Here is a 26,415-nt window from a genome sequence, read left to right as displayed (position 1 = left end):
TATTTTCATTTTATTTGCGATTTTCAGAAATCGTTAACGTTACATTATGCTAATGAGCTTCAGGCTATAACTGTATACAGGGTTTTTTCATAGCCAAACGTGAACAAAACGGAGCGATTTGTCCTACACAAATAATATTTTTTGAAAAACTGCACATTTGCTATGTAACTGAGAGTCTCCTCATTGAAAACATCCGAAGCTCTTCAAAGTTAATGATTTTATTTATTTGGTTATCTGGCTTTTGTGAAAATGTTGCGTGCTACATGCTACACAAAATGCTATGCTAGCTTTGCATACTCTTACACAAATTAGTCAATTTCTATGGTTCAAAAGCATATTTTGAAAATCTGAGATGACAGTGTTGTTAAGAAAAGGCTAAGCTTGAGAGCAAACGCATTATTTTAATTTTATTTGCGATTTTCAGAAATCGTTAACGTTACGTTATGCTAATGAGCCTGAGGCTTTAGTCACGATCCCGGATCCGGGATGGGGAGTTTCAAGAAGTTAAGGTTATGTCGATATAGGACTCATTTTGCTGTGGATATAGATACTTTTGTACCTGTTTCATCCAGCATCTTCACAAGGTCCATTGCTGTTATTCTGGGATTGATTTGTACTTTTCGCACCAAAGTATATAAACTTCCAACTTCAACTGTATATACAGTGGGACAAAAAAGTATTAAGTCAGCCACCAATAGTGCAATTGTGCACCAATTGTGCAAGGCCTGTAATTTTTATCATAGGTACACTTTAACTGACTTTAACTCAAAATGAGAAAAAAAAAGAAAATCACATTGTAGGATTATTATTTGCAAATGATGGTGGAAAATAAGTATTTGGTCACCTACAAACAAGCAAGATTTCTGGCTCTCACAGACCTGTAACTTCTTCTTTAAGAGGCTCCTCTGTCCTCCACTCGTTACTTGTATTAATGGCACCTGTTTATACTTGTTATCAGTATAAAAGACACCTGTCCACAACCTCAAACAGTCACACTCCAAACTCCACTATGGCCAAGACCAAAGAGCTGTCAAAGGACACCAGAAACAAAATTGTAGACCTGCACCAGGCTGGGAAGACTGAATCTGCAATAGGTACGCAGCATGGTTTGAAGAAATCAACTGTGGGAGCAATTATTAGGAAATGGAAGACATACAAGACCACTGATAATCTCCCTCGGTCTGGGGCTCCACGCAAGATCTCACCCTGTGGGGTCCAAATGATCACAAGAATGTTGAGCAAAAATCCCAGAACCACACGGGGGGATCTAGTGAATGACCTGCAGAGAGCTGGGACCAAAGTAACAAAGCCTACCATCAGTAACACACTACGCTGCCAGGGACTCAAATCCTGCAGTGCCAGACGTGTCCCCCTGCTTAAGCCAGTACATGTCCAGGCCCGTCTGAAGTTTGCTAGAGAGCATTTGGATGATCCAGAAGAAGATTGGGAGAATGTCATATGGTCAGATGAAACCAAAATATAACTTTTTGGTAAAAACTCAACTCGTCGTGTTTGGAGGACAAAGAATGCTGAGTTGGAATCCAAAGAACACCATACCTACTGTGAAGCATGGGGGTGGAAACATCATGCTTTGGGGCTGTTTTTCTGCAAAGGGACCAGGACGACTGATCCGTGTAAAGGAAAGAATGAATGGGGCCATGTATCATGAGATTTTGAGTGAAAACCTCCTTCCATTAGCAAGAGCATTGAAGATGAAACGTGGCTGTCTTTCAGCATGACAAGGATCCCAAACACACCGGCCGGGCAACGAAGGAGTGGCTTCGTAAGAAGCATTTCAAGGTCCTGGAGTGGCCTAGGCAGTCTCCAGATCTCAACCCCATAGAAAATCTTTGGAGGGAGTTGAAAGTCCGTGTTGCTCAGCAACAGCCCCAAAACATCACTGCTCTAGAGGAGATCTGCATGGAGGAATGGGCCAAAATACCAGCAACAGTGTGTGAAAACCTTGTGAAGACTTACGTTTGACCTCTGTCATTTCCAACAAAGGGTATATAACAAAGCATTGAGATAAACTTTTGTCATTGACCAAATACTTATTTTCCACCATAATTTGCAAATAATTCATTAAAAAATCCTACTTTTTTTCCCTCATTTTGTCTGTCATAGTTGAAGTGTACCTATGATGAAAATTACAGGCCTCTCTCATCTTTTTAAGTGGGAGAACTTGCACAATTGGTGGCTAACTAAATATTTTTTGCCCCACTGTATATATACATGTATATACACTCACACTCACAAGCAGCAGCACGCGGACAGCTCTACTCTTGTTTATTTTACTTTTATTTAACCAGGAAAGTCATTGGGAACAGATTCTCGTTTACAATAACAACCCGGTCAAGTTAAAGGTAAAGTTTGTCAACATGACTTTTGCAATGATTGTTGGAAGTCATAGTTAATGTGATTTTAATTTGATTGTGGTCTAATTGTGGTTTAATATGAGCGGCCTTCTGGGCCTTGAAAGAGATGTTATTAATTTCAGTGGAGTTCTCTGGTGTTGTAATCAAATGTGAAAATAAACCATCTATCCACTATATGCACAGCTATATTCAACAGTCATTCCTTCTTCCCCCCTTCATCCCTCCTCCTGCCCATTCATCCCAACCAGTGTCACTTGCCGTTATCAATTACCCATTAGACAGTGTAATATTCACCCAATATTGCCACTGTGCAACTGGGAGATTTTACAGTGATCAAAACCGACAAATCTGATTTAAACACCATGCATAAATAAGAAGTGGGCGCCCTCACCAATCTAACTAATGAATAATGGATGGATGTTTTCTAATCATTTTCCAATATCGCACCGCTTTTCCCCCAGCCCAACAGGAGGTAGGGAGGATTACTTTTTCATTTATTTTATTCCTTCTCTTTCCTCTTTTTTTAAAGTAACAAAAAAACACAGACCTCAAATGTAAAAGACAGTTAATGGTGAGGTAAAAAATCCAGCAGGCATGTTGGAATGAGCATTTCTGAGAGATCTTAGCAATGCCTCGCTCTCTCTTTCTCATGGCTTCACATTGCTGCCTCTCTCTCATAAGGCATGTGTAGGTGGTAGGATGGGGGTGGGAGGAGTGGGGCGGGGGGGGGGGGGTTGACACTACACGTGAGCCTTGCTGGTGAAAATATTCAGAAATGCTATCCCATCCTCTCTTAGCAGTCAAAGCAAGCTAAATACTGATTGTAATAAATTAAAACGCTTCTGATTGATTATCATCAGTGACAACACTCTGGCTTGATCATAATGATATCATGCCTAATTTAATAGTCTTAACTGACCTTTGTCAAGTTTTCTGAGCTGCGTCTGAATAGTTTTTTTCAAAACGCTATATCACATTTGTGTTTATTCACCATAAATCATTGCTTATGCATACCTTCGTGTGTGTATATATTATTATTACTTGTTCTCGGATTTTGTATTTATAGATTTTAGGTGTGTATGAAAAAAAAATTTTTTTCAAAATGCTTTATATCCATTGATTAGCTGGAATGGAATGTATCCTGTATGTTTCACTGTTATACAGTGCCTTGCGAAAATATTCGGCCCCCTTGAACTTTGAGACCTTTTGCCACATTTCAGGCTTCAAATATAAAGATATAAAACTGTATTTTTTTGTGAAGAATCAACAGCAAGTGGGACACAATCATGAAGTGGAACTTTTAACGGACCTCTGAGACTATCACAGTGCAGGTGCATTTATACGGAGACTTGATTACACACAGGTGGATTGTATTTATCATCATTAGTCATTTAGGTCAACATTGGATCATTCAGAGATCCTCACTGAACTTCTGGAGAGAGTTTGCTGCACTGAAAGTAAAGGGGCTGAATAATTTTGCACGCCCAATTTTTCAGTTTTTGATTTGTTAAAAAAGTTTGAAATATCCAATAAATGTCGTTCCACTTCATGATTGTGTCCCACTTGTTGTTGATTCTTCACAAAAAAAATACAGTTTTATATCTTTATGTTTGAAGCCTGAAATGTGGCAAATGGTCGCAAAGTTCAAGGGGGCGAATACTTTCGCAAGGCACTGTATGTGGTTGATTCAACTACAGTAGCTAGCTATCTTATGTATGCACTTACTGTAAGTCGCTCTGGATAAGAGCATCTGCTAAATGACAAAAATGTGAAATGTAAATGTTTCCATGTTTACATACTGCTTTACTCATCTCATATGTATATACTGTATTCTATTCTACTGTATTTTAGTCAATGCCACCCCGATTCTCCCGGTACTGCTGCTCATTCCATTCACCAGCTCCAGAGGTCTACGTCACCGGCCTTCTCGGCTTCACTGAACTGGATCATTACCACCAACCCTGGACTGTCTTGTCTCATTACCCACACCTGGTTCCCATTCCCCTTGATTAGTATGTGTATAATTGTGCCCTCTGTTCCTCAGTGTCCTGGTTGATTATTGTTCCCATGTCTGTTGGTATGTGAGTTCCTGTGCTTTTTATTTAGTCTTTCGTGCAGCATGTATTGTGCAATGTGTATTGTGCACTTGTTATTACGGGTCTCGTCCAGTGTATTGTTGTGCATTTCTTATTACTGGTTTCGTCCTGTGCAGTGTATTTCCGGTCTTGTCCCGTGAATTTGTTGGAGGTTTTACTTGTCACGACTTCCGCAGAAGTCAGTTCCTCTCCTTGTTCAGGCGGCGTTCGGCGGTCGACATCACCGGTCTTCTAGCCATCACTGATCCACCTTTCATTTTCCATTTGTTTTGTCTTGTTTTCCTGTGTATAATGCCCTCTGTTCCCCCCATGTCTGTGTGTGTTGAATTGTTTGTTGTAAAGTGATTGTGCATTATCGACTGGTTTGCGACAGGCTATTTCAACACATATTTTATTGTTCTGGGTGCTGTCGGTTTGGCATCATTTAAACTGCTCTGGTTATTACCCAGTTCTGCTCTCCTGCACCTGAATTCCTTGCAGCCCGTTATGCACCACACCTGAATATGGAGTCAACAGGAGCAGGTGCCCCTAGTATAGGGGTTGAGGAGCGCGTCTGGGAGTACGCGGCGATGCTCCACCATCTCGGCGCCGCCATGGACCGCGTCGTCCAAACTATGGACCACTGGGAGAGACAGGGAGTTCCTCCAGGACCTCCAAGAGCACAACAGGGGTCTTCACTACTCACCTCCCCTGCACCCGGTCCTAGAGGGAATCGTTTCACCCTTCCCCAGGAGTACGATGGGACGGCTGCACGCTGCCAGGGTTTCCTGTTGCAGCTGGATCCTGGCAACTGTCCACCCGGCTCCTTCGGGCCGTGAGAGGGTGTCCGCCCCCGCCTCGTGCCTCTCGGGGAAAGCCCTGGAGTGGGCCAATGCCGTGTGGGAGGAAGGAGATGCGGTGCTGGATCAATTCGAGGACTTCAGTCTTCGAACACCCGCCCGAGGGTAGAGCGGCAGGTGAACGTATCTTCCATCTGAGGCAGGGGACGAGGAGCGCCCAGGAGTTCGTGATGGACTTTTGGACCCAGGCCGCCCGGGGAAGTCCAGCGTCTGTCGGTTCCATTCCCCTGCTCCACCGCTCCGATGTCCATGGATACCCTCTGGGGGTTGAGGCAGCAAGCACAGCACTCTGGCGGCACCCCAGGTGAGCCGGCAGCATTCTCACCCAGAGCCCTCTATTGTACACATGTTTTTGTATGTTACTTTTCCTGAGTTTTCTCTGAATTTCCAGCCTAAGTTGCTCGTTGATTCAGGCGAGCCTGGGAATTTCATAGATCGATAATTCTCCCTTAGTTTAGGGATCCCCATTGTTCCAGTGGCTATGCCCTTCCCAGTTCACGCCTTAGACAGTCGACCATTAGGGTCAGGGTTGATTGGTGAGGCCACCACTCCCCTGGGCATGGTGACGCAGGGGGGTCACAAGGAGAGAATCAGTCTCTTCCTTATTGACTCTCCTGCTTTCCCATGGTGCTAGGCCTACCCTGGTTAGCCTGTCATGACCTACTGTTTCATGGCAATGGAGGGCTCTCACGGGGTGGTTGCGAGAGTGCTCGGGGAGGTGTTTAGGGGTTTCCGTTGGTGCTACTACGGTGGAAAGTCCAGACCAGGTCTCCACCGTGCACATTCCCCCCAAATATGATGTTTTGGCTCTCAACCTTTTCCAAAAAGAAGGCGACTCAATTAGCCCTCCATCGTCGGGGGGATTGTGTGATAAATCTCCTGGTAGACACCGCACTTCCCAGGAGTTACGTGTATCCCCTGTCACAGGTGGAGACGGCGGCTATGGAAACATATGTCTCTGAATCCCTGCGTCAGGGGTACATTCGGGTCCTCTACTTCACTCGCCTCCTCCATTTTATTTTTTGTGAACAAGAAGGAGGGAGGTCTGCGCCCATGTTTTGACAATCGAGCTCTTAACCAGATCACTGTGAAGTACAGTTACCCGCTACCTCTCATAGCCACAGTGATTGAGTCAAAGGTGCAGCGTTTTCTAGGGTTTACTACCAGAGGTTTATCCTGGGTTTTGGTCAGGTAGCGGCTCCCATTACCTCACTGCTGAAAGGGGGCCCGGTGCGTTTGCAGTGGTCGGCTGAGGCGGACAGGGCTTTTGGTCACCTGAGGGTTCTATTTACCTCGGCACCCGTGCTGGCTCATCCGGATCCCTCTTTGGCATTCACAGTAGAGGTGGATGGCATCCGAGGCTAGGATAGGAGTCGTGCTCTCTCAGTGCTCAGGTATGCCACCAAAGCTCCGCCCCTGTGCATTCTTCTCGAGGAAGCTCAGCCCGGCGGAGCAAAACTATGATGTGGGGGACCGAGAGCTGTTGGCTGTCGTCAAGGCTTTGAAGGCGTGGAGACATTGGCTTGAGGGGGCTAAACACCCTTTTCTCATCTGGACTGACCACCGCCATCTGGAGTACATCCGGGCAGCGAGGAACCTGAATCCTCGCCAGGCAAGGTGGGCTATGTTTTTTACCAGTTTTGTTTTCACCCTTTTGTACAGACTAGGTTCCCAGAATGTCAAGGCAGACGCACTGTCCCAGCTGTATGACACAGAGGAGCGGCCCATGGATCCCACCCCTATTCTCCCGGCCTCCTGCCTGGTGGTGCCAGTAGTATGGGAGCTGGACGCGGACATTGAGCAGGCATTACGTGCAGAGCCCACTCCCCTCCAGTGTCCCTCTGGACATCTGTACGTTCTGTCTGCTGTCCAAGACCGGCTGATCTATTGGGCTGACACGTCACCCTCCTCTGGTCATCCAGGTATCGGTCGGACAGTGCGCTGTTTGAGTGGGAAGTACTGGTGGCCCACCTTGGCCAAGGACGTAGGCACCTGCCAAGAGGTAAGTTACACCCCAACACATTCCACAACAGCCATGGTCGCAGCTGTTGATAGATTTTCTCACAGATCTCCCCCTCACAGGGTAACACCATGATTCTGGTCATTGTGGACCGTTTCTCCAAGTCCTGCCGTCTCCTTCCTCAGCCCGGTCTCCCTGCGGCCCTACAGACTGCGGAGGCCTTGTTCACGCACGTCTTCCGGCACTATGGGGTGCCTGAGAATATAGTGTCTAACCGAGGTCCCCAGGTCACGTCGAGGGTCTGGAGAGCGTTCATGGAGCTTCTGCGGGTCTCGATCAGCCTTACTTCAGATTTTCACCCCGAGAGTAACGGGCAGGTGGAGAGAGTTAACCAGGATGTGGGTAGGTTTCTGTGGTCTTATTGCCAGGACCGGCTGGGGGAATGGGCGGCGTTCGTCCCCTGGGCAGAGATGGCCCAGAACTCGCTTCGCCATTCCTCCACTAACATCTCCCCCTTCCAGTGCGTACTGGGGTATCAGCCGGTTCTGGCTCCTTGGCATCAGAGTCAGACCGAGGCTCCTGCGGTGGACGACTGGTTCCGGCATGCGGAGGAGACATGAGACGACGCCCCTGTTCACCTTCAGTGTGCCGTGCTGCACCAGAAAGCCAGCGTAGACTGTTACCGCAGTGAGGCCCCGGTGTTCGCACCGGGGGACCAGGTCTGGCTCTCGCCCCCGAAACCTGCCCCTCTGCCTGCCCTGCCGGGAGTTGGATCCTCAGTTTGTGGGGCTGTTTAAAGTCCTGAAGAGATTATACGAGGTGTGTTACAGGTTACAGCTCCCTCTGATTACCATATAAACCCCTCGTTCCATGTGTCTCTCCTCAGGCCGGTGGTGGCTGTTACGCTCCAGGAGTCTGAGGTGCTGGAGGTTCCTCCGCCCCCTCTGGACATCGAGGGGGTCCCGGCATACGCCTTTCACTCCATACTGGATTCAAGGGGTGAAGGTCCTTCAGTACCTCATGGAGTGGGAGGGGTACGGTCCGGAGGAGAGATGCTGGGTTCCGGTGGGGGACGTGTTGGACCCATCAATGCTGCAGGAGTTCCACCGTCTCCGTCCGGATCACCCTGATCCTCGCCCTCCGGGTCATCCCGAGACAGGTGTTGGGGCGCTGCTGGAGCTGCGCGTCAAGGGGAGGGTACTGTCACGACTTCCACCGAAGTCGGCTCCTCTCCTTGTTCGGGCAGCGTTCGGCGGTCGACGTCACTGGTCTTCTAGCCATCGCCGATCCATCCTTTCATTTTCCATTTGTTTTGTCTTGTTTTCCCACACACCTGGTTTACATTCCCTCATTATGTGACGTGTATAATACCCTCTGTTCCCCCCACATCCCCGGGCCTTTTCATGGCATGTTGTATATTCTGGGTGGGATTATTAAACCCCCCTATTATGAATTCCTGAGCTTGTCTCCAATCATTTATACAATGTGACACCAACATGTATTACTTCCAGTATTTTACTTTCAGATGTGTGTGTATTGTTGTGAATCGTTTTTAGATACTACTGAATTGTTTGATACTACTGCATTGTTGGAGCTAGGATCACAAGCATTTCGCTACACCCGCAAAAACATCTGCTAAATATGTGTATGTGACCATTAAAATTTGATTTGAATTTGATTTGATTTCTCTGAGAGTGAAGCTGTTATGTTGCATTTTGTGAAAAACATGATCATTTGTCTCTCTGAATTGAAATCATCAAGTGATAGATTTCAAACAAATACATGTCAGTCATTGATCAACCCCAACCCATGATTAGATAATGAAAAACACCTCTCTTTCATTTCTTTAAACAGTAAAGCTAATTTACAAACGTTTCTGAAAATGGATATAGTGTTTTGGAACAAAGCTCTTCATTTGTTTCCTTAATGAAAGAAGGCCAAACCAAGTTATGCAAATTATTATTTACAGATGCCTGCCTGCCCACCTACCTGCCTGCCTGCCTGCCCACCTACCTGTCTGCCTGTGTGAAACAGGTCAGTGCAGCTCCTGAAATGGAACACCCTTCTCACTGTTAATACAATCGTTGGCTTGAATGTGTGCCGGCTAACGGCACTACAGGGTCAAATACAAGCAGGCTATTTCCATCATAAATCTGAGTTAACTAGAGAAAATACAGTATATCCCATTCCTGAATAAATTCAGTGCATTGCAATGAACGTGTAATATGGGGGAGGTCAATAGTTGGTATATAGCCTACTGTGACTCAGTACATAGGACGGTGACTAACCCAGCTCCCATCCACTGCATTATAACCCAGTCACAGCCAGTGTAACTCATACAGATGTGTATGGTAGTGACAGTGGTGTATAGGCGTGAATGCGGAGTGCCAGCCCGACCCTATGCAGGACAGGTGATGAATGGGAGCCTGTTATGCCACGAGGTGAAAGTGTCCATTAATCACTGCTCTCCTCCACTCTCCTGGCTATTCCATTACCATGCACACACTCCAACAGGCCTGATTGGTTTTTAATTGGCCTGCCCGCCAGGAAATACATCACGTAGCCCTTCCGTCCCCGAGGAGAGGAGAGGGCTGGAGAGGATAGCACTGTGTTCTTAGACAGATGACCAATTCCAAATCAACACCTATAGCCCTATTCCCTTTCACACTTCTGGTAAAATCTCAAAAGATTGGATAGGTATTAATAATGTGGTAGCTTAATCTTGCCATCTAATAGGATTGTATGACCACCTATCCAAATGTGGTGCAGTTAGGTTTCACTCATCAGCGCATTGATTCTTAAGACTTACAGAAACCTGTCATGAACCAGTGAGGCACACTAGATCCCCCTTTCTCAGATCATGGAAGGATCAGTATTGACATTGCAGAATTTACCTTGGATTTATCCCATCACAAAACCAGCTGAACCACGTCATTCAGTGATTGCAAGGGCACATCAATGTCTCTTCAACATCCTGCCACTGGTTTACTCAGTCAAGCTCATCTTGATAATACCCACGAGTAACATTAGCTATAGGGAATCAAAAAGAACAACATCTAAATAGAAATGGTATGTACATGTTTAAATGAATCCTGACCACGGCCTAATCGATTTGATCCTAGTTATGAATCATCATAAGCATCGACCTCCTCCATCCTCCATCATCCTGGATGATGTACAGTATATATACTGTAGTTGTATAAATACATTCCTGAGTGTGAATCAGAGAAGAACTGTGTCATGGGCGTGCTCTGGTGGGGGGGCTAGCTGGCTGGGCTGTAATCCTCTTTAGCTGTCTCCACAGGGGGGTAGTGTGATCCTCTCCTGGGCCCCTGGGTGGCCTGGCGTTAACATGCTCTACAGGAAGGAACACCTTCGACCAGGGGGCTTATTCATCAACTCCCAAACAGACAGACACACTGTCATGTGACCAGGCAATTCTGCCTCATTTGTGTCAGACAGGCTAGCATGCTAGTGTTAGCCCACAGTCATGCCATCTCACTTTAATAGAGTCACATTTTCACAGAGTAAAACTAGCAGACTTATAATTCTCTATATTTTACACAGTCATGCTAGCATAATTATATCGCTTAATAGTACACAGTCGTGCTAGCCACATCCATCAAGGCTGGCTAGCTAGATAGTTGGGTCACATATTTAACCTTTATTTAACTAGGAAAGTCAGTTAAGTACAAATTCCTATGTCCCATAGGGCAGTGCACAATTGGCCCAGCGTCGTCAAACCCGGACGACGCTGGGCCAATTGTGCACTGCCCTATGGGACTCCTAATCATGGCCAGATGTGATACAGGCTGGATTCCAACCAGGGACTGTAGTGACGCCTCTTGCACTGAGATGCAGTGCCTTAGACCGCTGCGCCACTCAGGAGCCCTAAAATAATGTTAGTGTGTGTGACTATGTGACCTGCTTCTACTCACCTCAGACAAACTAACATTACCATAGTCATGCTGTCCACAGCACAGCACAGACAAGCTAACTGGCATGTAGCTATATGACCCAGTAGGGTTAGTGTGTATGGAATTCCTATGAAGATCCTTCAACACACATGCACACACTAGCACACAAACACCCACACACACACACCCCTATTCCTATGGTGTAAAGAGTTAAAGGTTCATATCTTAGACATGCGTTTCAGTTTCAACCCACTAGAGTGATGCAGTCGTTATTGTAGAGATACAGAACTACGTCTCCAGCTGCCAGGAATATAACTAGAGAAACTGTTAACAAATGATTCAGAGGTTATTCTGTGCAGATGTTGTTTTGTAAGAAATCATTAAAGAAAGTTTCATTTTCATAGCACAATTACACTCTTCCTACAATAGCGGACCTTTAATCAACAAATCTATTATTGTATCCAGGCTAGCCAACGGAACTCAATCAACAAAACCAATGTAATTATCTAGAAAAAAGAGATATCAATAGTATTTAAATGGATTGTTGGAAATGGATTAAAAACAAACGTGCTTAATTACTTTTTATACCAAACAAATGTATTGTGATAAAAACCTCAACACTTCCATGTCATGTAACTGTAAAGTAATGTTGCCAAAAGTACCCAGTATGTTTTGAAATCCCACCAGTAACCATTTTTCTCAAATTAAATCATAGTGTATTTGTCACATGCTTTGTAAACAGCAGGTGTAGACTAACAGTGAAATGCTTACTTACCGGCCCATTCCAACAATGCTGAGAGAAAAAAATTGAAATAATAGAAAAATAATACAAGGAATAAGTACACAATGAGTAACGATAACTTGGCTATATACAGGGGGTATGTGTTCAGGGGTACGAGGTAATTGAGGTAGATTTGTACGTATAAGGTAGGTAGGGATAAAGTGAAAATGCAACAGGATAGTTAATAAACAGTTGCAGCAGCATATGTGATGAGTCAAAAGAGTTACTGCAAAAAGAGTCAATGCAGATAGTTAAGTAGTTAACTAATAGCTACCCAGACTAACTATCTAGCATTCTTATGGCTTGGGAGTAGAGCTGTTCAGGGTCATGTTGATTGCAGACTTGGTGCATCGGTATCACTTCCGTGCGGTAGCAAAGAGAACAGTCGATGACTTGGATGGCGGGATTCTTTGACAATATAGCCCCAGTGATGTATTGGGCTGGACGCACTACGCTCTGTAGCGCCTTGAGGTCAGATGCCAAGCAGTTGTCATACCAAGTGGTGACGCAGCATGTCAAGATGCTCTACATGGTGCAGCTGTAGAACGTTTGTGGGTTTGAGAAACCATGCCAAATCTTTTTTTGTGGAGACGGCTCTGTTTGGCCTTCTCCACAACTATGTTGGTGTGTGTGGACCATGATAATTCTTTGGTGATGTGGACACCGAGGAACTTGAATCTCCAAACACGCTCCACGACAGGGCGTGCATGGCCCTACATTTCCTGAAATCTATGTTCAGCTTCTTTGTCTTGCTGACGTTGAATGAGAGGTTGTTGTCCTGGCACCATACTGCCAGGTCACAGACCTCCTCCCTGTAGACTATTTCATTGTCGTCGGTGATCAGGCCAACCACGTTGTGCCATCAGCAAACTTAATGATGTTGTTGGAGTATCGTGCCCTGCCATGCAGTTGTGGGTGAAGAGGGAGCACAGGAGGGAACTAAACACACACCCCTGAGGAGCTCCTTGTTGAAGGTCAGAGTGGTGGATATGTTGTTGCCTACCCTCAACACCTGGGGGCGACCAAGGTACTTATTTATGGAGCCGAAGCACAGATTGAGAATCAGTCTGCACATTGTGATTCACGGACAATAAAAATAAAACTCCAGATAAACAACGTAGGTGTTATTTTATATTCTGAACTCAAATACAAATCACACATTAGGAATGTGACCAAGATAGCTTTTTACCACCTGAGGAACATTGCCAAGGAGGGACAATTTTAAGGTTCTTCTATTGGTTTTTAAATCAATCCTCATTTGTGCACCCCTATACATGTCAGACCTGCTTTTAAGTTATGTACCCAGTAGGTCCATCAGGTCCTCTGGCACTGGCTTTTTAACTATCCCAAAGCCGTTAACCAAGAGGCATGGAGAGGCAGCCTTTAGTTATTATGCCCCCAGCCTCTGGAAGAGCCAGCCAGAGAACTTGGAGGGGGGGGGGGCGAAACTGGGAAGGATTTTTATACATTTTTTTATCCTTTTATATTTGTTGTGCAGTAAATATTTCAGTTTTTATTCTCATTTTTTCCTGTGAAGCACATAGCCTTGCATTCCATGTCTGAAATGTGCTGTATAAATTAAGCTTGATTTGATTTGAAGTCCAAGAACCAGTTGCAGAGGGGGTTGTTCAGTCCCAGGATCCTGAGCTTAGTGATGAGCATGGAGGGCACTATGCTGTTGAACACTGAGCTATAGTCAATGAACAGCATTCTCACGTAGGTATTCCTCTTGTCCAGGTCGGAGAGGGCAGTGTGAAGTGCAATAGAGATTGCGTCATCTGTGGATCTGTTGGGGCGGTATGTGTATTGGAGTGTGTCCAGGGTGTCTGGGATGATGGTGTTGATGTGAGCCATGACCAGCCTTTCCAAGCATTTCATGGCTACAATGAATACTATGGGGTGACAGTCATTTAGACAGGTTACCTTTGCATTCTCGGGCACAAAGACTACGGAGGGGATGACACTTGCCAGCTGGTCAGTGCTCACATCAGCTGGTCAGTGCATGCTCTGAGTACGCGTCCTGGTGAATGTTCACCTGTTTAAAGGTCTTACTTACTACAGAGAGAGAGAGATCACATAGTCATCCAGAACAGCTGTTGCTTTCATGTATGGTTAAGTGTTACTTGCCTCGAAGCAAGCATAGAAGGAATTTAGCTTCTCTAGTAGGCTCACATCACTAGGCAGCTCCTGGCTGGGTTTCCCTTTGTAATCCATGATAGTTTGCAAGCTCTGACACATCCGGCGAGCTTCAGAGTCAGCGTAGTAGGAATCAATCTTAGTCCTGTATTCATGTTTTGTCTTTTTGATTGCTCACCAGAGGTCGAGTAGGGTACCGTTCCTTGAAAGCGGCAGCTCTAGCCTTTAGCTCAGTGCGGATGTTGCCTGTGGCTTCTGGTTGGGATATGTACGTGCGGTCACTGTGGGGATGGCGTTGTCGATGCACTTATTAAAGAAGCCAGTGACTGATGTGTTAAACTCCTCAATGTTATCGGATGAATCCCAGTCCTGTAGCTTAGCATCAGCTTCATTGGACCACTTCCATATTGAGCACATCACTGGCACCTATTGTTTGAGTGTCTGTGTGTGGAGTAAAGGTGAAATAGAGTTTGTTTGTCTCTAGTTGCACGGGTGACATGCTGGTTAAAATGTGGTAAGACGGATTTCAGTTTCCCTGCATTAAAATCCCTGGCCAGTAGGAGCGCTGCCTCTGCATGTGCATTTTCTTGTTTGCTTATGGCCCTATACATCTGTTTTAGGGCGGTCTTAGTGCCAGCATTGGTTTGTGGTGGTAAATAGACAGCTACAAAAAATCTAGGTTTTAATTATATTTTTTAACTCAGGTGAGCAAAACCTTGAGACTTCCTTAATATTAGAGATTGCGCACCAGTTATTGTTAACAAAGACACACACCTCCCCCATAACCTACCCGAAGCTGCTGGTCTTTACGATGCATTTCAAAAACAACTAAATGTATATTATCCATGTTCTTGTTCAGCCACGACTCCGAGAAACATAGGATATTAAAGTTCTTCAGGTCCCAATTATAGCATTGTCTCGAATGGAGCTTGTCCAGTTCGTTCGCCAAGGGAACGGAAGGTGGAGGCAGTTTATTAACTCGCCGACGTAGTCTCGTCAGGGAGCCCGCTTGTTTGCCTCTCTTGCATCGTCGCTTCCTTTTTTGATTCCCAGGGATTAGGGCCTGGCTTGGAATGAGCAGTACATTTACAGCTGCCGACTCGTTGAAGTAGAAATCTTCATCCAAATCGAGTTTAGTGATCGCTGTTCTGTTGTCCAAAAGCTGTTTTCTGTCGTAGGAAAATATCACGGAAATATTATGAACAAAAAAAGTTAAGATCAGTGTAAACACAAAATACACCAATTAGCAAAATTGGTCAGGAGCCCGTAAAACGGTAGCTATCTACTGCAGCTCCATCTTCATCTGTCTGGTCTCCTGAGACTGTTTTGATTATGTGGGATCCTTGAGATGCTGAGGAAGAGGGTGAATATATGAGTTGAGGGGTGGGTAAAGGGAGGAATGGAGGGACAGCCTGGTCTCATAGACTGGAAGTAACATAGTAAACGTTAATCCGAGAAACAAATTATATGATAGGTTACCTTTAGTATGGTTGTATAAAACAGAAGGTAACTTAACCCTTTACACTCGTGGGACTTGGCCTATGTGTATAGGGCTAAATTTAAATGTTTCAAAATAAGAAATATGAAAAGCATATGCATAACCATAGTAGCAATTGAAATAAAACAGTTTGGAGGTTATGGAAAAATGATTAGATCAATGGTTAGGACACAACAGCTCACCTGAATACAAACATTACATTGTTGATTGTATGTGCATTTTACATTTACTCTACTTTTCTTTCACTGCATTTGTTGGTAAGAAATTTGAAAGTACTTTGAATACATTCAGTAACACGATAATATGAGGTAGGTGCAACATAAGACAACACTATTACAAGGGTTGGAGTGAGAGGACTATAACTGCTGTCTCCAAGTGTCCACACACCTCTCCAAAGTGTGCACAATTCCTAAGTAAATGCAATGCACTTTTATGACTCAAAGAAAAGTCTTCAACTATAAGGTGCTTTTTTGAGCTGTCCTAGATCTGCCTTTGAAGAACTAGAGCAAGCACATTTGTAGGTTTGATTGGAACACAACCCTGCATCCCCACCATCACACAATTACTGTTGTTTACGCAGTCCAAAAATGGTCCATTATAAATCGCAATTTTTGACAAGTGGGAATCATTTGAAAGCATGTTCTATTGCCAACATGACTAACCAAGTTATAAAAAAAACGATATTACAAGGTTAAGCTTTCACAATACAATTCAGGGAAACGGATCGTAATTTTGGTGCGCATAGAAAGGAGTCATGAGTGTGTGGTTCCTTTCCTTCACAAAAGACAAACATAGACTCATTCGGTTCAGAACAACCCAGGGTATTACACCATGTTGTCTTGTAACTGTACGTCAAACAAAATTGACACTGTATGTGACATTTATATTATGCTGTGGAAATGTGACGTGCACATTTGGAATCATAAGTGTTTGGCTTGCTTGCATGACATCAAAGCCATATTTATTATAATCCTCAATGTCTCATCTTTCAAAATACATACAGCATTTCCCTGACTCAGATAACAAAAAACTAAAGGATGGTCGTTGGTGGGCGTATAACATGAACATCTAGAAAACCAACGATTGAGTGTTCGACTCTCATTACGGTCAACTTTTGTAATTTTATCAAAAAGCAACTTTGCAACTACTTAGAATGTTAGCTTACCCTTCCCCTAATCCTGACCTTAACCCCTTTAACGTAACTCCTAAACCTAACATGAACCCTAAGCTTAACCCCTAACCACAGCTAACATTAGCATTAGCTACCTAGCATCCTAGCTAACGCTAGCCACAACCAATTGGAATTCGTAACATATCATACATATTAGAAATTCGTAACATATTGTATGATTTGCAATTCGTAACACATCATACAAATTGTAATGTAACATATCAAATAAAATGGAGGATAGATATCCACAAATTAATAGATACCATACCATATGTATCATAATAATTTCAGTTTACTATGCTACGTCTAACCTTGAGTCCAGATTGGGAGGGAGGGGGTTCCTGGGAGCTGGTCGCATGAGAGCCAGGGAGGGTGCTATCCCTCTATAATTTAATCACATTTGGCTGTCTCCCTGTTCGCAGCCTGCACGGTAAAGCAAGCTAGGCACCACGGTGACACACACACAGATAGAGAAACAGACACACACACTCTCTCCCGCTCTCTCTATCCCACCTCTCTCCCCCGCTTTCTCTCCCCTCACTCTCTCACCAACACACTCGTGAAAAGCAAAACATTTCCTTCCTCATCCTGACACCAGAAAATTACACAGAACATCCCTTCACCATACAGCCTCAGTCGGTCATTATGTCAGAACATCCCTTCACCATACAGCCTCAGTCGGTCATTATGTCAGAACATCCCTTCATCATACAGCCTCAGTCGGTCATCATGTCAGAACATCCCTTCATCATACAGCCTCAGTCGGTCATCATGTCAGAACATCCCTTCACCATACAGCCTCAGTCGGTCATTATGTCAGAACATCCCTTCATCATACAGCCTCAGTCAGTCATTATGTCAGAACATCCCTTCACCATACAGCCTCAGTCGGTCATCATGTCAGAACATCCCTTCATCATACAGCCTCAGTCGGTCATTATGTCAGAACATCCCTTCATCATACAGCCTCAGTCGGTCATTATGTCAGAACATCCCTTCACCATACAGCCTCAGTCAGTCATTATGTCAGAACATCCCTTCATCATACAGCCTCAGTCAGTCATCATGTCAGAACATCCCTTCACCATACAGCCTCAGTCGGTCATTATGTCAGAACATCCCTTCACCATACAGCCTCAGTCAGTCATTATGTCAGAACATCCCTTCATCATACAGCCTCAGTCAGTCATTATGTCAGAACATCCCTTCATCATACAGCCTCAGTCGGTCATTATGTCAGAACATCCCTTCACCATACAGCCTCAGTCAGTCATCATGTCAGAACATCCCTTCACATGCAGTCTCAGCTGGACAAAATGTCCCTTCAACATGAAGCCTCAGCAAGACATCATGTCAGAGCAGCCCTTCACATGCAGTCTCAGCTGGACAAAATGTCAGTCCTTCAACATGAAGCCTCAGCATCATGTCAGAACACATCATGTCAGAGCACATCCCTTCACATGCAGTCTCATTATGGACAAAATGTCCCTTCAGAACATCCCTTCATGAAGCCTCAGCTAGACATCATGTCAGAACATCCCTTCACATGCAGTCTCAGCTGGACAAAATGTCCCTTCAACATGAAGCCTCAGCAAGACATCATGTCAGAGCAGCCCTTCACATGCAGTCTCAGCTGGACAAAATGTCCCTTCAACATGAAGCCTCAGCAAGACATCATGTCAGAGCAACCCTTCACATGCAGTCTCAGCTGGACAAAATGTCCCTTCAACATGAAGCCTCAGCAAGACATCATGTCAGAGCAACCCTTCACATGCAGTCTCAGCTGGACAAAATGTCCCTTCAACATGAAGCCTCAGCTAGACATCATGTCAGAGCAGCCCTTCACATGCAGTCTCAGCTGGACAAAATGTCCCTTCAACATGAAGCCTCAGCAAGACATCATGTCAGAGCAACCCTTCACATGCAGTCTCAGCTGGACAAAATGTCCCTTCAACATGAAGCCTCAGCTAGACATCATGTCAGAGCAACCCTTCACATGCAGTCTCAGCTGGACAAAATGTCCCTTCAACATGAAGCCTCAGCTAGACATCATGTCAGAGCAACCCTTCACATGCAGTCTCAGCTGGACAAAATGTCCCTTCAACATGAAGCCTCAGCTAGACATCATGTCAGAGCAACCCTTCACATGCAGTCTCAGCTGGACAAAATGTCCCTTCACCATGCAACATCATGACAACATTTCCCTGACTCCCCCCAGTTCTATAAAATGTGTACATTGTGTACAGCATATTGAGAAGGCTATGGGAAAATACAAATGATCTATCTTGATATTCAATGTAATAATCCAGCAGTGACACAATATGTATTTCATTCTAGAACCCATTTGATTTCCATTTCTAAATAGCCAGATTATAGAATATTTGTAGACATAATTTGTGCATTCATCATTATTCCCCCCCACATACAAAGTAAATTGCTGGTTAACAAAAAGAGGAGGAGACAGGCACACATTATTTCAGTTCATTTTTAGATTAAGAGCTTTTTTGTAAAGGTTTGTTTTCTTCACCCAGAGAGACATGTTGCAGTGCCTCAGCCTTCTGCTCTGTGCCATGGTACCATGGTGCCACCCACCAGTGACATGACAATGGGCCTCAGGATCTCATCACAGTATCTCTGTGCATTCAAATTGCCATTGATAAAATTCAATTGTGTTCGTTGTCCGTAGATTATTCCTGCCCATACCATAACCCCACTGCCACCATGGGGCACTTTGCCCAGACATCTGATATCTGCCCGGTACAGTTGAAACCGGGATTCATCCTTGAAAAGCACATTTCTCCAGCGTGTCAGTGGCCATCGAAGGTGAGCATTTGCCCACTGAAGTCTGTACCGACGCCGAACTGCAGTCAGGTCAAGACCCTGGTGAGGACGACGAGCATGCAGATGAGATTCCCTGAGGTTTCTAACAGTTTTTTGCAGAAATCTTCCTGTTGTGCCACAGTTTCATCCCACAGGTGAAGAAGCAGGATGTGGAGATCCTGGGTTGGTGTAGTTACATGTAGTCTGCGGTTGTGAGGCCAGTTGGACATACTGCCAAATTCTCTAAAAGGATATTGGAGGCAGCTTAAGGTAGACAAATGAACATTTAACTCTTTGGCAACAGCTCGGGTGGACTTTCCTGCAGTCAGCATACCAATTGCAAACTCCCTCAAAACTTGAGACTTCTTTGGCATTGTACTGTGTGACAAAACTGCACATTTTAGAGTAGCATTGTGTTGTACCAAGCACGAGGTGCACCTGTGTAATGATCATGCTGTTTAATCAGCTTCTTGATATGCCACACCTGTCAGGTGGATAGATTATATTGTGAAAGGAGAAAGGCTCACGAAAAGGAATGTAAACAAATTTATGCCCAAAAATAAGCTATTTGTACATGTAGAACATTTCTAGAATCTTTTATTTCAGCTCATAAAACATGGGACCAACACTTTACATTTTGCGTTTCTATTTTTGTTCAGTATAGTTAACCATGTATGAGAACTCAAAACAGTGCAACACTTTGCCTCGGAAATGTAATATATCCTTTCAATGTTAGCTGCATGCTATAAAGGAATAATAACAATGTAGAGCATTCAATGGTTTGTTAAGGCATCAAATCTCCAATACAATATAAAACATGAATATCAACAATATGAAAATTCAACAAAAAGTAGAAGTATTCCAGAAGGAGTTTCACACTCTACTTGCCATTCAATCAAACAACTCAGCTATACAAAGCTTGGCATCAGAGATTCCAATTTAAAGCACAATATACAGTGAATACACATTTCAAAATTCTAAATATCTAAATATGCTGAGACTCTGCTGAGCAATTCTAAGCAAGTGTCATACTGCTTAGTTCACTATCTTAAATTCTAAGTAATATCCTCCTTCAGTTTTAGCTATAACCCTCTTTTGACAATCTACAAACGTATCATTGACAGAAGCCAAAGCACTCACAAGATTGAAAGAAGAAGAGTAACCCACCAGTCTCAGAATGCAGTCTTCTCCCAAACTTCTTTATGCTCCAGTATGTCCGTCCTCCTTTCTTTCTTTCTTTCTTTCTTTCTTTCTTTCTTTCTTTCTTTCTTTCTTTCTTTCTTTCTTTCTTTCTTTCTTTTTCTTTCTTTCTTTCTTTCTTTCTTTCTTTCTTTCTTTTTCTTTCTTTCTTTCTTTCTTTCTTTCTTTCTTTCTTTACTTATCTTTTATCCCACTCGTTCTTTACCCCTCACATACTCACACTGCTCCCTGAAAACTTATCATGTCCTCCTGTATGCAAATAATTTTGACTTGAGAGTCGGCTGGAGATGAGGGAACAAGGGAGAAAAAGAGGAGAGAGGCAAGAGATAGAAAGAGGAAGAGGGAAGGAGGAGAGAAGATAATGGTTGAAGGCAGGCAACCAATGGGCCTGGAGCTTAATGGAAAAAAGGAATGAGGGCAGCACCAATGAGGCGAAGCGGAAGGGAGAGAGATGAGGGAGGAGAGGCGGCGAAGGTAAGGATGGTGAGAGAGCGCACAGCCGAGAGGAAAGCGCGAAGGAGAGAGTGGAGCGGCAGACAGAGAGAGAGAGAGAGAGAGAGAGAGAGAGAGAGAGAGAGAGAGAGAGAGAGAGGAAAAAGAAGCAGAGGATGTGCGTTGCAGGGGCTAGGTACCCCAGTGAGATAGAGAGACTGCAGAAGAGAAGAGAGGGAGAGAAGGAACAGTGTGTGGCTTACCGTAGTGTAGATGGCATTCTCAGACAGCCACGCAGACAGACTCCTCAGCCAGCGAGACTCACACAGCACAGCACACCGTACCAAGACTGATGAATGACAAAAACAACAAAGGAGAAGAACACCAAGCCGCCTGGTACCCTAAAGCAAGAGTGCGTCTGTGAGTGTATGTATGTGTGAGAGTGTGAGTGCGATCATGTTCATGTGTGTGTGGGGGGGGGTACGTGCTGAGAGGAGAGAGAGAGTCTTTCTTTCTCTCTCACTGTGTATATGTATGTATTTGAGAAGAACACATATCCCTGTTTCTCTCCCTCTCCCACAATCTAGCTCTACTGCTCTCTCTCTCTCTCTCTCTCTCTCTCTCTCTATGACTCTCGCTCTCTCTCTTGCTCTCACTCTCTCTGACTGACTCTCTCTCTCTCTCTTTCTCTCTCTCTCTCTCTCTCTTGACTCTCGCTCTCTCTCTTGCTCTCGCTCTCTCGCTCTCTCTCTCTGACTCTGACTCTCTCCCTCTCCCACAATCTAGCTCTACTGCTCCCTCTCTCTCTCTCTCTCTCTCTCGCTCTCTCTCTTGCTCTCGCTCTCTCTCTCTCTCTCTCTCTCTCCCTGTCCTACATGTATTCAGGGCTGCAGACAGTCTGCTCCCAGCGTCAGTTCTTCCCACGGGCCCTGGGTCTCAGGAGGGTGGGAGGGGGTGGAGGGATGGAGGGGGAGGATGAAGGAAAGGGAGGATAAATGGAGGGGGATGGGGCGGGGCTTGTATGACGTGTGGAGGGCTGTGGACTGCTGTATTTAACCTGGGAATCTACAATGTGCCCATGTATCCTCCAGGAGGAAGCCAAGATGAGCTCCTCTGGTTCAAGACACAATATGTGGCTGTAGTTCAGCTGTATGTGGAACTGAGAGCAGTAAGATTGTAGAATAGAATATGGGAAGGCTGCTGAGCTGTAGTGCACACGGTTAATTAAGGCTGCTTTCCTGTCTGGGCTTTGAACTATGGTGAGCAGCAGAATGGTGGAGGAGATAAATGAGTTGGAAATCACGCTCGCCATGTTCTCAGCCAACACATTGACAGCTAGGGAGTCAGGAGAACCTATTGGCTAAAACCTAGGACATATTTACAGTAAATCATGTCCTGCCGTAGAGCGCTGAAATGTATAGTCATTCTTGTGTGAATGAAAAGGGAATAACAGCAAATACATTTGCATTTTTACCCAGATATGCAAATTAAGGAAAGCTAATTTGGTCCCTGAGACATCATCAGAATTAGATTATGAGTTTGAGATTCATTATGAGATTCATTTCGTACCGGACAGAGGTGCTAATTCATTTATTTCTACTGGTGAGTTTGAATGACTTGCCAAAGTAGCTTGGAAATCCAGAGCGAAGCCTTGGGACAACAACAGTGCAAATACCATGAGAGAAGGTAGGCTAGATATCATTCTTTTTTTTTCAATACTTACATTGTTTATATTCTAGACATAGTTATATGAAAATACATTAATACAAGAGGAAACAAAACACGTATTAAATGAAAATACATCAAAATACAAAATGTTTGAATCTATGCCAAAATTCTGTTTTGATCCCCAAAATAACAATGAACAAATCATGCTATATAAAGCCACATTTAGCAGAACCAACAAACAGAGAGCTTTCTTTAGTAATGCTGCCAGGCTAGCAGTGAGTGAGACGAGGCATGATAAGTACTCCAGTGGATTGGGACATAGGCTGCCCTGAGGGGGCTCAATATTAACCATTTCAAATTCCTATTTGGGTATGTTAATGCCAATCGAGCACAATTAATTTACTTTGCATTCAGTTGTCATAAACAAACAAACAAAAGGGAGAAAGGAAAAAAAATGTGTGTATTTTTGAAGATAATTAATTTTACTGAAGTAATAATTATCTCATCAAATCATGAATGTTTAAAATGAATTAATATGTTAAAGCAGTGGTCTTCAACATGTCAATATGTTAAAGCAGGGGTCTTCAACATGTCAATATGTTAAAGCAGGGGTCTTCAACATGTCAATATGTTAAAGCAGGGGCCTTTCAACATGTCAATATGTTAAAGCAGGGGTCTTCAACATGTCAATATGTTAAAGCAGTGGTCTTCAACATGTCAATATGTTAAAGCAGGGGTCTTCAACATGTCAATATGTTAAAGCAGGGGATTTCAACATGTCAATATGTTAAAGCAGTGGTCTTCAACATGTCAATATGTTAAAGCAGTGGTCTTCAACATGTCAATATGTTAAAGCAGTGGTCTTCAACATGTCAATATGTTAAAGCAGTGGTCTTCAACATGTCAATATGTTAAAGCAGTGGTCTTCAACATGTCAATATGTTAAAGCAGGGGCCTTCAACATGTCAATATGTTAAAGCAGGGGCCTTCAAAATGTCAATATGTTAAAGCAGGGGCCTTCAAATGTCAATATGTGAAAGCAGGGGCCTTCAACATGTCAATATGTTAAAGCAGGGGCCTTCAACATGTCAATATGTTAAAGCAGGGGCCTTCAACATGTCAATATGTTAAAGCAGGTGTCTTCAACATGTCAATATGTTAAAGCAGTGGTCTTCAACATGTCAATATGTTAAAGCAGGGGCCTTCAACATGTCAATATGTTAAAGCAGGGGTCTTCAACATGTCAATATGTTAAAGCAGTGGTCTTCAACATGTCAATATGTTAAAGCAGTGGTCTTCAACATGTCAATATGTTAAAGCAGGGGCCTTCAACATGTCAATATGTTAAAGCAGGGGCCTTCAACATGTCAATATGTTAAAGCAGTGGTCTTCAACATGTCAATATGTTAAAGCAGGGGCCTTCAACATGTCAATATGTTAAAGCAGTGGTCTTCAACATGTCAATATGTTAAAGCAGGGGCCTTCAACATGTCAATATGTTAAAGCAGGGGTCTTCAACATGTCAATATGTTAAAGCAGTGGTCTTCAACATGTCAATATGTTAAAGCAGGGGCCTTCAACATGTCAATACGTTAAAGCAGGGGATTTCAACATGTCAATATGTTAAAGCAGGGGCCTTCAACATGTCAATATGTTAAAGCAGGGGCCTTCAACATGTCAATATGTTAAAGCAGTGGTCTTCAACATGTCAATATGTTAAAGCAGGGGCCTTCAACATGTCAATATGTTAAAGCAGGGGATTTCAACATGTCAAAATGTTAAAGCAGGGGATTTCAACATGTCAATATGTTAAAGCAGGGGCCTTCAAAATGTCAATATGTTAAAGCAGTGGTCTTCAACATGTCAATATGTTAAAGCAGGGGCCTTCAACATGTCAATATGTGAAAGCAGTGGTCTTCAACATGTCAATATGTTAAAGCAGGGGTCTTCAACATGTCAGTATGTTAAAGCAGGGTTCTTCAACATGGGTGGGCGGGGCTCTAATTAATTTAGGAAATCTGTTCCAAATATTCCCTTACATAAATATATGTAATCAAGGTGTGAAATGATTATGTCTTTGTCAAATACTATATCTGTTTGGGTTGCAAGTGTACAAATGGCTGAATTTAGTTGGGGACCGCTGTATTAAATTAAATAAATAAAGGGGAAATAAAAATTAAAATAAATAAATTAAAGCAAGCAAAAACATATTTTCATTTTTAACCCTTTTCCTTTGCTCTGGAGGCTAGTGAACACATCAAAGTTGAGGAGAGTTAAACTCTCGATACTACCCATCCCGGGTCCGGGAGCGTAATCATCAACTGACACTAATTAGCATAACGCAACGGACATAAATATTACTAGAAAGTATTCCTATTCATGAAATCACAAGTGAAATATATTGAAACACAGCTTAGTCTTTTGTTAATCACCCTGTCATCTCAGATTTTGAAAATACGCTTTATAGCCAAAGCAAGACAAGCACTTGTGTAAGTTTATCGATAGCTTAGCATAGCAATATGACTAGCTAGCAGCAGGCAACCTGGCCACAAAAATCAGAAAAGCAATCAAATTAAATCGTTTACCTTTGATGAGCTTCGGATGTTTTCACTCAAGAGACTCCCAGTTAGATAGCAAACGTTCCTTTTTTCCAAAAATATTATTTTTTTGTAGGCGAAATAGTTCCGTTTGTTCTTCACGTTTGGCTGAGAAATTGACCGGAACTTGCGGTCACTACAACCCTGAAAAATATTTCATATTAGCTCCATAATATCGACAGAAACATGTCAAACGCTGTTTATAATCAATCCTCAAGGTGTTTTTAAAACATCTATTCGACAATATATCAACCGGGACTGGTGGCTTCTTAGTAGGAGAGAGAGAAACAATGGCCGCATTTCTCTTTTACGCACAAAACACTCTGAGAGACTTCAGCTGACCACTGACGCAATGTTGACGTTCAGGCTCATTTTTCAAAATAAAAGCCCGAAACTATGTATTTTGACTCTAGACACATTAGGGAAGCCATGGAAAAAGGAATATGGTTGATATCTCATTCACTGCTCAATAGGGACGCATAAGAACGCAGAGCTTTCTAAATAAGAGTCACTACCTGATTGGATTTTTCTCAGGCTTTCGCCTGCAATATCAGTTCTGTTATACTCACAGACAATATTTGTACAGTTTTGGAAACTTTAGAGTGTTTTCTATCCTAAGCTGTCAATGATATGCATATTCTAGCATCTTGTCCTGACAAAATAGCCGTTTACTTTGGGGACGTTATTTTTCCAAAAATTAAAATAGTGCCCCCTAGATTCAAGAGGTTTTAACCTCTGCCAAGTCCCCAACAACTGGATGTTCTGATTTTCAAGGCGACACTCAATCTTAACTCCTCCTCCACATTTACTGGATTGGTTGAAAATGGCAGAAGAGAACCTACCCCAACAGTCTTTTTTCCCTCTCGTCAAGACCAGTATGTAGGGGATCGAGTATCAGCCATTTATTTTATGCCTGCTATGTTAG

The 26,415-nt window shown here is 43.7% G+C and overlaps 1 protein-coding gene across 6 annotated transcripts in view; it reads right to left on the bottom strand.

Moving 5' to 3' along the window:
* LOC135508360 (myelin transcription factor 1-like protein) overlaps window positions 1-21,937 on the bottom strand; it is a 193,697-nt gene extending 171,760 nt beyond the window's left edge. For 5 of the 6 annotated variants that reach the window (XM_064928486.1, XM_064928488.1, XM_064928485.1 and 2 more), the window contains exon 1: window positions 20,761-21,305. The gene's annotated coding sequence lies outside the window, so the exon portion shown is untranslated. Of the gene's footprint in view, window positions 1-20,760; window positions 21,306-21,488 lie in introns of those variants that run through there. The other variant, XM_064928484.1, reaches the window with a different exon arrangement.
* Window positions 21,938-26,415: the final 4,478 nt, after the last annotated feature.

This window comes from Oncorhynchus masou, chromosome 21 (assembly GCF_036934945.1).
Source record: "Oncorhynchus masou masou isolate Uvic2021 chromosome 21, UVic_Omas_1.1, whole genome shotgun sequence".
NCBI classification, from domain to species: Eukaryota; Metazoa; Chordata; class Actinopteri; order Salmoniformes; family Salmonidae; genus Oncorhynchus; species Oncorhynchus masou.
Note: the sequence above shows the minus strand (reverse complement) of the source record. Positions and strands in the feature narration are given on the sequence as shown.